The 11,090-nt window shown below is 44.3% G+C and overlaps 1 protein-coding gene across 17 annotated transcripts in view; it reads left to right on the top strand.

Annotated features, from left to right (window-relative positions):
* Window positions 1-31: 31 nt before the first annotated feature.
* PHF21A (PHD finger protein 21A) overlaps window positions 32-11,090 on the top strand; it is a 134,343-nt gene continuing 123,284 nt past the window's right edge. For 13 of the 17 annotated variants that reach the window (XM_064462568.1, XM_064462569.1, XM_064462567.1 and 10 more), the window contains exon 1: window positions 32-468. The gene's annotated coding sequence lies outside the window, so the exon portion shown is untranslated. Of the gene's footprint in view, window positions 469-574; window positions 667-925; window positions 1,088-1,181; window positions 1,893-11,090 lie in introns of those variants that run through there. The other 4 variants (XM_064462571.1, XM_064462564.1, XM_064462570.1 and 1 more) reach the window with 3 other exon arrangements.

Here is an 11,090-nt window from a genome sequence, read left to right as displayed (position 1 = left end):
CCGGTGGCGGAGGGATCCCAGCGAACGGTGCTGCGGCCGGGCCGGGTGAATGGGATTGAAGAAGAGTTCAGCTTCTCGGCTTGTTTTTGTGTCACAGTTTCTCTCCTCCTGCGCCTCTCCGGCTTCGTGCCTCCCTCCCCGCCCGCCCCCTCCTCCCCGCCGCAGGAGGAGCCCCCCGCGGAGAGGGGGAAGGAAAAGGACCCCACAGAGGCGAGAGCGAGCGAAGAGGTGGAGGAGGAGGAGGAGGAGGAGGAGAAGGGAGCAACCTACCATCTTCCACTCCCCGCTTAGCTTAAAGAAAGTGAGAGGAGGAGAGAGAGAGAGGCGCCCAGAAGAGGGGGACAGGGAGGCCCGGAGGAACGGCGGCGCCGGCACCCTCCCCCTATGAAGAAGAGTCCTCCCCCTCACAGAGAGGTCCTGCCAGGGGGACCCCGGCCGGCCCGCAGCAGCACCGCCGCCGCCAGCAGGGTGTAGTATCCCACCTTTCGGATTCGCCTCCTCCTCCTCCTCCTCCTCCCTGCCCCCCCATCCCCCTCCTCTCCCCCCCCTCCCCCCGCGGCGGGTCTGGGGGCGCCGAGGATGGCGGCGACCGGCCCCGCACTCTCCGGCCAACTTGGCGATGAGGAGCAGCAACTTCTCCGCGGCCCCCCCGGCCCCTCCCTCGGGGTGTGTGTGTGCGTGCGTGTGTGCGGTGATGGTGGCTGGTGGGGAGAGAGCGCTGGAGTGTCCCGGGGCGCCGCCGCCGCCGCCCCCCCCCGGCCTCCCCGGCGGGCGCCGGCAGAAGTTTGCGAGCGGGAGCGGGAGAGGTGGAGGAGGGTGACACTTGGGGTAAAAGGAGGAGGTGACACATTGGGGTTGGGGGGAGGAGCAGGGGAAGGAGATGACACATTGCACTGGGGATGGGGTGGGGGAGGGAGACTTATCCCCTCCCCTCCGGTTTCCTTCAGGATGATTATTTCCAGGCCCTTTTCTCTCGGTCGGGTCTTTTGCCGCGATGGTGTCGGGGAAGTTTTGTTATTATCTGGGAAATGATGCCGCTTTCGGTGATGGATAATTCGTAGTAAAGCCGCTGCTGCGGGTTTCGGTGGTGGGTTTTTTTTTGTGTGTGTGTGTTATGGGGTTTTTTTTGTGTGTGTTTTTTTTTTTTTTTTTTTCCCCCTCTCCCCTCCTTCCTTTCATTCGCCTTTGTGGCCCGAGTAGCGCCGGGAAAATACGGTTTCTTCTGCAACTTGTTATTCGGGAGCCGGGCCTGCCCCCGCCGACGCTGGTGCTGCCCTTCCCGCACAGGTACGGGGCCGGGGCTGCCCGCTCCTGCTCCGGCACGGCTGCCGGCGCTGGGGACGGACACTTCTTTATTTTTATTTTTTCCCTCCCTCCTGCGCCTGTGTAGGTGGAGTGGGGCTTATGTGGGACTCTGCCATTTGGTGTAGTCCTCTCCTCCATGCTCCTTTCTTCACTTGTCTTTCTGCGGGGATTTTTTTGTTGTTGGGTTGTTGTTTTTTTTTTTTAGTGGTGGTGTGTGGCGCTTTTTTAATTATTATTCCAAGCTTTGCTGTCGGTAGAGCTTTTCCCCCAACCACCTCTGCAGTTCGGTGGGTTCTGACTGGATTGTACCCCGAGGTTTTTAGGCGAATTCGTATTGGATTAATCCATGGAGCTCTTCATTCAACTTCTTCTGAAGTGTCAAAAATGAGGCTATGAACAGATGTGTTTCAATATGGAGAGATTTCCAAGTTCGTAATTCTTGGGGGTGGAGGAAAGAGTGCCATTGGAGAGTGGCTTTTGTTTTCGATTGGTGAACAAATGTCATCACATTTCAGTCACGTGCTGTAATATTCTTTGTTCAGCTATCAAAGTATGATATCTGCTACACCTGTTCCCGCTTTTTAATTGTAAGTAATGGTGATTGCCTGCACATCTTACCGTTGTGGATAGGAGTGCTTCCTCTCTTTTTCCCCTCCTACCTCCTGAATGTTTGTTTGGGCCCAGGCGCTGAGCTTGACAATGAACTTTTGTTCACAGTGGAGACTGCATGTAAAAAGGTCCCACGGGGGGGGAATAACTTGCCTGTCATGAGAAAGTTGCGTGCTGTGATGTACGGTAGAGCTGAGCATGGAAGAATCAGGTGGGGACAGGCACTTAATAAGAGTTAGGTTCCTCTGGGCCAATGAAGTTTTCCTAACTAGAAATGCTGTTGCTTGTTATCAGGTTAAAGGACAGATACTCCTGTACACCCATATCGATAGATATCTTTTTTGCTTAGCTGTAGATGTTCAGCTATCAGAAAGAAAAAGTATTTTGGCTGTCTGTTTACTTCCTTCCCCCCCCCCCTTCATTGTGCTCACTTCTAACAATGAAGACACCTGCTTAGTTTCAGTTTTGTAAGTCTGCTTCCTGGGGCTTTCCTGTGCTTGCCCGGAGGTAGCTGGTGAGGCTGGATATGCTACATAGCGGGGGAACGTTTAACTTTGATTAAAAGAGGGCTGATTTTTGGGACTTAATTTGTGAAGAAAATTACATGCTTTTCAAAGCCTTGGAGGAAAACAAACAAATGAACAAACAAAAAAAACAACAAACCAAACCAAACAAACCCCAACCCTAGAAATCTCAGATTCGTAAGTGCTACCTGGTTAATTTGTAATGCTAAAACTTTTATATTAAGTTTGTTAGTGATTGTGTATAGTACAACTTTATCGTTTATATTTACATAGTGACATTAAATTACTAGTAAGAACAGTGTCTTGAAAGAAACAAAAGAAGGTGCATAACTACCCATATTAGCTGGAGAAGTTAATTACTGTGCTTTAGAGAAAGATCACAGGCTTTGGGAATTTTATTAATATCTGGGCATGTTTCATGATAGCTTGAATGAAATTCTTTCTTTGGGGCTATTTTTTTACTATTTTTCTAGAAAGGGATTCTGTAGCTCAGTAAATGAAACTTTAAAACTATTAAAAAAAACAGGTGGAGTGCTTCTTGCATGTTTTTAAACCTTTTGACCTTACTGTGGCAGAGAAATTAGGTTATTTTTATGATAGTTGTATCAGAAGTTTGAGCTGGTACAGACGGAGTGTGAAGTAACCTCTTTATCCATTGATTTCATGTTGCATGGTAGCATGTATAGAGTATTGCTTCAGGGTCTTAAGAGACCGATTGTCCAGCAGAAGGTTGGTGCTTGCTCACCGAGTACTTGCCACCAGCTGGATGCCAACTATGTCATACCCCCAGTTTTTAGCCATAACTGACCTGAGCTACAAGAAACTTGGAGTAGGTCCCATTACAGGTTTTAGTGATTTATTTTTTTTTGGGGGGGTAACTAACAAAGCTAATGTGATGTATACTTCAAATGTTGTGTTAACAAATATTTTGTTAATAATTATTTTATCATTAGTCATTGTAAGATTTCTGTCTGAAAGCTTTTAATCTTTGCTCTTCTCTATGTGCATCCTGAACTTGATTTGTTGTGAGGTGGAAGAAGGCAGTTGAAAGTGGTTTTCTTCCTTTAGGAAATGAAAATACAAAGCTTTCCTTCAAAGAACTTAAAGTAGGAAACTGAAACTTGTGCTGTTCAGAGAAAAATGCTGTTGTATTATCCAGCTTCAACTCTGCGTTCAGTTTAGGTTTTGTAAAGATCTCTCATCACCCTAGGCTATTCAGCTTCGGCTACATTTCAAGCATTGGGCCTAAAGAGTTCTTACTCCAACTTTACTTCCCTTTTTTAGAGATGAGGTTTTGTGTGTGTCTGTTAAACGTCACTGTAGAAATTATATGGAGCAGATCTGCACAAAGGAGGCAAGTTTCATGTGCTGTTGTTTTCTTGTTTTATTTTTCTAAAAGGGAAAAAAAGTTTTAATGGTGCCCTAGAAGGTTGTGGCCAATTCTGTGTGCGGTGGGAAAGCTTTAATAGTGAGCTCAGCTATCACTTGGGTGGTTTGTGCAGTTTATTTATAATGATCATAGTTGAATGTGAACACATCATGGCTGTTCAGATCCTTTATACTTCTTCTCAGAGCCCTGAAGAACTTCATTCAGTCAAATGAATTGATACTACGGGAATTTGTTTACCACAGAGATTTCTACTTCATTTCAATACCAGTTTGTAAGAACCTTGATAGACTCTCTTATTTCGTGTGTTATAGGTGTTTTGCACGGGTACCAGAAACTCAAGATAAGCATCATGTGAGAAACACATGTCGGTGACTGAACCTTTTTATTATTGTTTCATGTTTGTTGGTTTTGCTTGTTTAAAATCTTCTAGAAAGAACTTCGTAGTCCGATAGGGCTGTGCTTTTTGGAGGGCAGCTCACAGTGATGTGAGCTGGTATAGCAGCCTAGCCTTCAGGAGAGGCTGCTTGTGTAGAAGAGGCAGTGCTGAAAACCTATTATTAAGCTTCTAATACTACTTCTTTCCTGTCCCCTTCATCCTTTATGCTCACAACTGTGCAGTCACATGCATAGCTAGCTGTACGCTAGAACTGTAAGACTCCACGAAAGGCCTGGCTACTGTACGTTCGTGAATTGCCCTTGTTCAATTACTCTGTGCCAGAAAGCAGCTCACATCCTGTTTCTGATGTATTTTCACTGCACAAAGGTTATTTAGGAACAAACCATATACTGAAAAGGTGGGGCAGTGCACAGAAGGGTTTTGAGATGTCTGCTGAATTCAAGGGGCGAGATATTTACTTCTGTACCCTGTAAATAGAGGGTGAACTGAAGGATAGTTTTTATAGGTATCTTACATTAATATTTCATGTTCAGTACAGCACAAAGCCAGTGTCTGGCTTGTGCTGGTGGTAGAGGTATGCATTATGCAGGCAGAAAAGAAGTTTATTTACATTTAAGGGGGGAGGTACTTCATATTTCCTTTTTTTCCATTTTTTTTCTTATTACAAATACAGTCTCATTTAAAAAAGCACCTGTGTTTCTTATAATCTATGGCTGTTTCGTATAATCTATGGCTCCTACACCTTACCAAGTTCCTCACTGAATTGAAGTTGGTTGAAGTATGATTTTGGGTTGGTTTGATTCTGCTTTTGTTATGTCGAAACCCCACAAAAGCAAAGTGGTGAGTTTAGATATAGAAAGGCTATACAATGTACAAAAATCAAAAGAGTTTTTAAAACAAGTACTTAGTGCTGAGGAAAGGTGCACTTGTGTGACAATGGGACGTTACAGTTAGAATCACCTCTCCTTAAAATGATTTTTAAAGCTGTAGAAAGTTCTGAAAGGTCCCTTCCTCCGGTCTGAGAGGATTGCCATGCCTGCTGCCCTGACAAAGCCCGAACTTTACCACAGAATCTTTTGTTGTAATACTTTGATCGTCCCAGGCTTTTGAGGAAAGAATGCGCTACTTGGTACAGGCTTCTCTGCAGCATTTATTGTCTGTGTTGTTGTTTACATCATTTTAATATCTCTGTTGGAATTATCAAGTACTCTGCACCTTAAAAGCTCTTTGCAGAGATGGTTTGATCTATTATTTGTTCCCTTTTACCTGAGTTTCCTTGTCCACAGCCATTGCAAACACTCACTCTTTGATTTGAGGTTAAAAAGCTCAAAGCATGCTTTAAAAACCCCACACCATGGAACACCCCACCCCCCGTCCCCCCAAAGACTACCAACCCCCTAGCCCTAGTCTGGCATTTGTTGTTACTGATGGGAATGCATTTATAGATATACATAAGGAGTGAGGCTCTGATTAATGCAAATTCTGTCGTAGGGCACGTTCACCCAGCTTCTACGCTTTTTTTAATGTCAGATTTCTTAAAATGTGTGTTTTCCAGATCTTGCCCTTCCATCTGACAGTGCTGTGCTTGTAGGGCAAAAGGGAGCATTACCAAGTTCACCTACCACAGAAATTGTGTTGCGTGCCTCTTAAGTGAGGGACTCTACTATTGCATGCGTAAATGGAAATACGTTTTGAAAATCTAGCCCGTGTGTGTCTTGAGTAGGGGTACAGTTACGTGAATGGTTAAAACAAATGAGGGCAGATTTGCGCCTGTGACTCTAAGACGGCCTGTGCTTGGACTTGGTCTCTAGGCCTGTGAGAGGAGGACTCTAGCAGAGCAGCCGAGCTTACAGTCAGTTTGGTTGCGTTGTTTCTGCCTGCAAAATACAAGCTGTCAGTATGAAAGAGAGAAGGAACATTGATTCCTTCCCTTGTTCCCCTCCAAGCCTGCAGATCCAAGCGTCGTTAACTGTGTGGATCCCAAAGGCAGCGTAGTTGCAAACAGTTAATTGAAGAGATCAAGTGGTATCCTATTGAAGCTTTAAACTGTTTTAACAAAACTTCTGAGTAATCGCAATAATTATTTTCTGATAAGCCATCTGATAGTAACTATGGCAACAGCTGTCTTTGGCCTATGGACAGTATTGCTGTATTGACAAAACCTTTAGATGCTCCTGAGGCCTCTTGCCTCTACAGGAAAGTACATCAGGGTATCTTTCAGGTGACTGGAGCGTCACTGTTTGTCCTTCTGTGCAATGGGGTGCCTCCTTTCTCTCAGGTCAGAGTCCTGGTCCTTTTTCTTCTGCGTGTTTTTGTGGGTGCTGCCTGCTAGCCTGGAAACGCTGCAAAGACTGTCTTGTTTTGCAGACTAGTGAAACACATACGTACTTTGATGGAATTATATATGTATATTATTGTTTTTTAGTAATAATAATAATCCGGAGCTCAGAAAAAGAATGGAGGACTTAATCATTTTGATCCCTGGTTGTTTCCTTTCCCGATTAAAACCTTCTTAGAACAGACTGGTAGGGGGAGCTGCCCTTCCCTTTACTGAACTGAAGTACAGCATATTCTTCTCTGAGGCCTATGCTGAGATACGGCTATTTAATTTTCAGCTAAGCTTTGCTTCTTTTCAGAAGAGAGGCAAGCTCCTGCTTCAGTACACTGTAGAAATAGAGGAAGAGAGTAATTTGATTACCAAATACTAAATTCTGGACAGGGCGAATATGCCCCTCACCAAACATACTTTTCCTGTTGATCTTCAGAAGAGTGCTCTTTAATATTAATAAATGTAGGAGTCTTGGGGGTGGAAATGACTGCATTTTAGTATAAAGATGTTAAAAAGCAGTGCCCTGTTCTTCATGTTTGAAAGTAGCTGAACTGCTGATTATTCCTTAGGAATTATTGGTTAGCTGCTGTGTATTGTTACTGAAATCTTTGTCCTCTTTGACATATGAGAGGCGGACATCGATCCAGCTCACCTGACAACGACTAGCAGCGGTCTCCCTGTACGGTACGTGCATGTTGTTTGCTGGCCGGTGGAAGCGTGTAATATGGCCTACATCTGGTCTCTTCTCCAGTAAGAATATGGCTCATGGAAACTACAGGCCCCATTGTGCAGTGCTGTGTTTTCATCTGACTAGCTTGCCTGGATTGTGATGTACTAATGCATCCTGGGACCTGTAGTTTTCCTGAGTAGAAGTTGGAGGTGACAAGTGAAAGATGCTATAATGTTCTAGAAACCGGGTTGTTGATCTCTTGCACAGTTCTTAGTTGGTCAGCTTAAACCTGCGCCGCTATTACTGTGCAGCGGCACGTATTTTTATTTACAAGTCTAGTTTGTAGTTGGGTAGTACGTTTAGGGAAGAGCAGTTGGTGAAAGAAGTCTTCAGGTTGCCTGTGTGCTTTTGGACGAAGAATATATTAATAGTTGCGCTAATACCTTGCTTCACCTGTGATTGCAAGTATCCTGTTTGATATTCTGGAGGCCTTTAATCTTTCAAGGCAATGCCTTGAAAGGCATCTTTCAAGGCATGGAAACTTCTGGAAGGAGACTTCCGTTACTGCCAGTATGGCCGTTGTGTTCTTTCAAATTGCTGCCCAACTGACACAGTGGGTTTTTGCCAAAGTGAAAGGATTTGGGTGGCTTGTTGCCTGCCGAGATCTCGCTGATCCCTCCGCGTTTCTCGAGGCGGAGCACTGGGGGGGCCGGCCGGCCTGTGCCGCCGAGCTGGGGAGGCGGCCGGGGCCGCTGCCGGGGGGCGGGGGGAGGAGGGGGGTTGGGAACGTGACCGCCGGTTGCCACGGCGACCAGGGTCTCAAACTCAGGTAGCGGCAGGTGCGGCCAGAAGCAGGTCGCATCTGGTGGCTCCTCTCCAGGGTGCCTGATCCCCGACCGCTACGTTTGGACTTGGATTGGACTTGTATCGAAAGGTGAAGTGTTTCTGGAGTAGGGGTCAGGAATAGTAACTTTCAGGGTGCTTATTTTTTCATAGTGGTAGGAATTGTGTATTTTCACTCAAGATGCTAACTAGCAGTATGTGGTGGGGTTTGCTAAAGTTAAAGTGGACCTTAATTTGACTTCAGTTGTTAGTCCGGTAGCAAGTTTAGTAATCACTGTAGTCTCATGTGCCAGGTTTTGGACGCTGCAGTTGTCCGAATTTTTAAGTGAGACAACAGTTAAAGTTAACTGTTCCCAGTTGTTTTCTTTGCTCTTCAGTTTGTGAGAGAGAATAATAAAAAAGGTTTATATTTAAGTGCCAAATGATGTGAAATAAGCCTTTCTGATGTTTTTGGAGAAATTAGAGCTCCAGTCTTGCAAAAAGTCACGTGTTTTACTTTAAGTCCTGCAGAAGTCAGAGAGGATATCTGAATGCTTAAAATCGGATCCTATATAAGTAGTAGTAGGGTCAAGACCTCTAAACTTAAAATGTTGGAAAGTAGCTTCTTGGCATTCACCATAATTAGCTGATATCTAGGTCTGTGTGGCAAAACTCTTCTTTTAGTAAGTGTCCGGAAAATCCACTCAATATAAATTTGCTTCATAGTTGTGTAAACCCCACCCACCTACCCCCCCAAAAAAACCCCAAACAAACCAACAAACCCACACCACCCAACAAAAAGTTGCTCTCTCCTTCACCTGTAGAGATAATAAATATGACAGATATTTAGGTGGTAATAGCTTCTTTCAGGCAGGGAATGCATTGTGCACACCGTATGTTGCTGACACTTCTGTTTAAAATTGATACAAAAAGGTAAATCTATACAGAGATTAATCTAAAACCTTACATATGCTGTAACTAATACAGTTTGTAAACAGTTAGTAATATAATTTTCTTTAAGTGTTCCTAGCCCCTTCACAGCCCATGTGGAGCATATTGCTGACAGGCCACACGGTTAGCTGAGATGGTTACTATTAGTATATTGACATGATTAGAAAGGCTGTCGTTGTTGCCGTGCAAGGATGAAATTCCCTTTCATTGACTGAGCAGGCCTACACAACAGGCAGGATAAGCAACCAAGATAAATCTGTAGGTAGTGGAATGATGATATATCTTGTCCTTCAAGGACATTTTACCCTCCGTAGAGCGCCTGCAACGGTGCCCTTTGTAATGCTGCTGTATCAGGGTATTCTAGATAAGGAATGTGGGTAATAGGGATGTACAAAAGGGTTTGATGCACAATTGTAAAGGAAAAAACTCCTCTATGAGTACTTATCTCCTAAGAGCAAAAGTGTCCTGAGCTGGGAGGAAATCCTGGCCCTGCTGAAGTCAAAGGGAAGCTTCCCAGTTGATCGGAGAGTTTTAAGAGGATTTTGCAGGGCTGAAGCACTTGACAAAGTTTCAAGAATCTGGTGTCTGTTTAAGATGCTGTTGTGGGCCCTTGGGGGGGGGGTGGGGGTCTTGCACCACATACTTTGTCTCCTAGTGTCTTTGCTTAATTTAAAAAGTGGATGATATTGAGCTCCTGTAACTATTTGTAAGTATTTGGAATGTATTTATTCAGGGCTTTTGCTTAATTTGCTAACATGACAAAATTTTACATGAAAGCCAGAAATTAGTCCTTGATGTATTCAAGGAATACTCTTTGTCTCTGTGTCTTCCTTCTTGCCAGTGTCACAAAACTGCCCCAGCTGAGATGTTCAGTCTGAAATTTGAATAGCCAGACTTGTGATGGATCAAAAAACAAAACAAGCAAAGAAAGCCACCTAAAAAAACCAGCTTCCCCCCCAACTAACAAACCTTTTTTATAACTTTATAAAAGGGCTGCAGTGGCCTATATTACTAATAAAGAAGCTTTTTGCTAATTTGCATCTAGCTGGAGCTCTGGATACCTTACTGTTTTACTGCTGCTTAGCTTGTATTAATTGTCTTCGATAAGCATCTTTATCATGTAAATCTATTGCTGTGTGTAGTATGAATTTGCTGTATTCAGGATGCTCTTGTCACCGACCCCAAACGGAAAGGATGTGGCTACCTGAGCTTCCCTTATTACCCTTTCAGAGAGTACATTCTGGTCAGGAATAAATTGGGAAGTGCTAGCAAGGTTTGCGCTGCTTCTGAACACCAGGTACCTGTCCTTGAGTCAACTGCAGTTCTCCTCCCAAGGAGGAATCCCACCCTACCTTATTTTGTATTCTCAGAGAATCCTGCTGAAATTGGGGGATTTGTCATCATGAAACTTGTTTCAGAATCAGAGGCGTAGTTTCCATTTCCCAACTGTGTTTTAGCATATTTTACCAGCTCTACTTTTCCTTTGAATTTCATGCTCCAAAGTAAACATGGAGATCTCCCCTCTTCACATCATTCTCATCCCTGTATGGCAGTTTCTTTTTGGCTTAAAACTTGCAGTGTCTTCTCCCACCTTACTCTTGCAGAAATTATATTTGGATGCCTGGCTGTTGATGCAGAACTCTCATAGATTGTGCAGTGTTTAATTTAATCAAATGCTTTTTCTGTGATTATGAACTGCAGGTTTTGCAGCCAGTCAAACCCTGCTGTGGCTGGCCTGTTAAATGCGTGCTCCAGCTTAGCTGCTTGTGGTAGTAACAGTATCTTCTCAGCTGCAGAGCTGATTAGTTCAACATTAGTTCAGCATAGGTCTGTGACTGTGTGGGTACCAGTATCTCAAGTTGTTGTTTTGCATTGACATTGCCATTACTATAGAATTGCATGAGCTAAAATACTGATCTTAGGTTTGCTGCTTCCTGATGGAAGATAAATGTGTGATTCCTCAAAAGTTGGGACCTTCTTTCTGGTTTCCCTTTTCTAACTTAATCTACCCTTCTCTGCCCATGATTGGTTTTGTCCAAAAACTGCTGTTTTTTCCTTATGCCAAGTATATTGCTGATATAATGGATGATTTA

This window comes from Phalacrocorax carbo, chromosome 10, assembly GCF_963921805.1.
Source record: "Phalacrocorax carbo chromosome 10, bPhaCar2.1, whole genome shotgun sequence".
NCBI classification, from domain to species: Eukaryota; Metazoa; Chordata; class Aves; order Suliformes; family Phalacrocoracidae; genus Phalacrocorax; species Phalacrocorax carbo.
The sequence above is the reverse complement of the archived record's forward strand: the minus strand, read 5'-3'. Positions and strand labels throughout refer to the sequence as shown.